Source organism: Hydra vulgaris, chromosome 01, assembly GCF_038396675.1.
Source record: "Hydra vulgaris chromosome 01, alternate assembly HydraT2T_AEP".
Classification (NCBI taxonomy): domain Eukaryota; kingdom Metazoa; phylum Cnidaria; class Hydrozoa; order Anthoathecata; family Hydridae; genus Hydra; species Hydra vulgaris.
In genome coordinates, this window is record NC_088920.1 from 33012796 (window position 1) to 33016199 (window position 3404).

General features: G+C 26.2%; 1 long non-coding RNA gene across 1 annotated transcript; it reads left to right on the forward strand.

Annotated features, from left to right (window-relative positions):
• Positions 1 to 224: 224 nt before the first annotated feature.
• Positions 225 to 3183, forward strand: LOC136075294 (uncharacterized). The gene is made up of 2 exons (XR_010635813.1): positions 225 to 384; positions 2962 to 3183. It is a non-coding gene; the product is annotated as an uncharacterized LOC136075294 (long non-coding RNA).
• Positions 3184 to 3404: the final 221 nt, after the last annotated feature.

Below are 3404 nucleotides of genomic sequence, written 5' to 3' on the forward strand. Positions count from 1 at the left end.
ATATGATTTTAAAGAGAGTATTCAATTATCGAATTTTAACTTTTAATATCAAATATGCGAAAAGTCGTTTTGAGTAGTATTACGTGCATTACAAAAAAAAAAAACACTCATTAAAAAAAAAAATGATTAAAACAGTTATTTATTAACATATAATTAATAAATAACAACTAATAAATAAAAATATAAGTATAAAAACAATAATTATTGTATGCTTAAACTTTGTTTAGTTAAAAAAATATGACGCCTAAAAGATTGTTAATTCTTACAATTGTTCTTTTAATGTTTATTTCCACGGTCAGCTTACAAAAACCAAGAAAAAATTTAAACAAGACTGGGAAACGGTATAAATGCCATTCTGAAAAATGTATTTGGTATCTAGGAGGCGTAAGAGTTTTCATTATTATTGAATTTATTTTGTTTTTACTATTTCAAAGTTTATAAAGTTTATATAAATGTTATAACAAGACATATGTTTATTGTAAAAAAACGTGCTCATTGAAAGGTTAATTTTTAATTGAGGCAAATGTCATCCACCGAAAGATAACACTGGTAAACAAAACTGTAACCTTGCTGTGCCACATGAACTTTTAAGTCGGTCTTTACTATAATAGTTGGTTGGCAGTAATAAAAAACATTTTGAAAAAATCTGTCAGCCAATAATTTAAATTTCTTGAGTAATTTAAAATATTTTAAAAAACAACGATTATTTAAATGTAAAAACTATTTTGTCATGAGGATAAGATTTAGGATTTTCCAACAAATTTAGCTTTTAGTTGGTCCTTATTGACTTTCTAGCAGTAATCTGCCATCATATTAGAGTTTCATTAGCCCCGGTAACGTTCTATGTAAAAATTGTTCTTACGGCACCTTTGTACAACGTGAAAGACTTCATATAGCTTTAAAAGAGATTATTACATAACATTTATTTTCAAGAAAACACGTAGTGCACGTGTAGGTCAGGGTACACGTGTAGGTCATACTTACTTATAATAGTTTGTTCTGTCTTGACTGTCCTGAAGTGTTGATCACAATTTCAAAAGTACCTAGTTTTTTTTAACTATTTAGCAAATTTTCTCAAAATTTTTTTCAACTGTTTAATCAATATCAATAGTTCTGACTGTTTTTTTGACAAATTTAAAATGCAAATCATGTTGTTTTATCTCCTTTTTCTGACTAAGTTTTAGTTTTCTAGCTATGTTTGCTAGTTTGCTGGTTTTTTAGCTAAGTTTTCTCGCTAAGGTTTGGTTATAATTTCTTCCACAACGTAACCATTGTCTTTCCCCAACATATTCACTTGAAGTGGACGATTGAATATTGTATTGTATTTAGTTTATTTACCGTATGTTTGTTTTGAAATTAGTACCACTTACATAATTAAAAATACCAATTCAAAATGTGGTTTCTTGACTCGGTCCAAATCATAAGTACAGAAAACATTGTATTGCGGAACTCTTTCTTCTAATCAATTTAATTAATTTTTATTGGTTTTGTAACAAATATAAAGGGCCCAGGATTAGTCAAGATGGGCAGCATCAAAACTAAATTAGCACTTCAATCGACTTTCATGCATCGACTCAGTGCATCGACTTGATGCTATCTGAAGCAATCTCATTACTTTGAGAAAGCCCTTTCACCAAAAACATAACTAAAGAGTTAGGATTGTTTTGAATGTTTAGAATTGTTAGAAGTTTTAATTTCTCGACATGTTAACGTTGTTAATAAAACAGTTTTATAAAAAAAATATTTACAAACATGATTAACTTTAAACTATTACCGTGTTACAAAAAAACTATTACCGTGTTACAAGAAAACTGAGACTAATTGAAATAAATTAACTGCACTTTAATAATGAGAGTAATTGGCTAAAACAGTATTATCTATTTAAAAATTAATTAGCTAATTCATTCAACTGTATTTATAATAAGTAAACTAATAATAAGAATTTATAAGTAAAGTTAATTTTCAATTACAAACACTGAAATAGGAATATTATTTATAAGTAAAATTAATTTTCAAATTTGCTTACAAACACTGAAATATGAGTAGGGTCTAAAGAATGTTTTTAAAAAAATATTTGTATTGTCATTAAGGTTTTTTATGGACATTTCACAAATTTTCACAAACAAGTTCAACGGTGTCCAAGAAACTTATCGTCATTTTGTTATTTTTAAAAAAATTCTAAAAACCAGGAAACTGGTTGCTTACTTAGTAATAACTAAATAAAACTGAACTAAATCATAACTGGGCCGTAAACAACTTTTTTCCATTTAGAATTAAAAAAAAACAAAAAAAACCAGAAGTTTTTTGTTTTGAAAAAAAACACATTTAAAAATACTTTTGTATTTTAAAAACTGTAATGCAAAATGGTAATCTTTATTTATGAGAGATTTTTTAACTTTGAAGTTAAAAAATATCAATAATGTTTTTTAACTGTTTTAAATCTAGATATTTTGACACCTGATATACAATTTTTTCTTTATCTTTAGGCTTTAGGCTTTATTGCATTCGAAAAAATTAAATTAAGTTTAAACTTGGAAAAACTTTATCGAAAAATGTACATGTCTTAAAAATCTCTAAGAACGATTTCCAGAACCGTGAAATCGTTTCAACACGCTAAACACACGTCTACAACATACATCCTAAAAATTTAAATACCCTGAAAACCATGCTATACAATAATCTAATATCCTGTACAAAAAAATTTTTTCAGGAACATTTAACTCTGCTGATAACTTTATGCAAACGCGTGATTTTTTATTTGTACAGAGTTTAATCTTCTTGTGTAAAGTTTATTCCAATAGTGTACTTTTTTTAAATGTTATCTAGCTAATGTTTTTAATTTACTTGTTTAAAGTTTAATCTCAAAATGTGAAATTCATTCTATTTCTGTACTTTTTTTTAAACATCTAGGTAATGCTTTATTTTACCGTGTATTTAACATTTTTTCTCTTTTTATTCTAGGGTAATTGGTGCTGGTCAAACACCAATGGATCAAATAAATTGGTAGATTGTAAAATTGATGATGATTGCAAGAAAGCAAAAAGGTGTGATCGTTCACGAGAGCTTATACAAATCGATTGAAAATTCTTTTTAGATAAAATAATTAAAAATTGTCTGTAAAACCATTTTTATATACATAAGCATAAATATAAATGTTGTTCATATAAAAATTTAACTAAATAATTCATGCTTTTTTTCCTGACTTTATTTTAAAATGTAGGTAGTAACATAATGGTTAACATTAAGGTGGCTCAACCCCATTACTACTAAATCCTTTAAAAATTGAAATAATTTCTCCAAACTAGTTGTAGCGTCGGTAGATTAAATATAAAATATTTTTTGTTCAAAAGTTTTAAAAATTGCTGCAAAAAAAATGCTGCAAAGAGTAAAAAAACAATTTTATC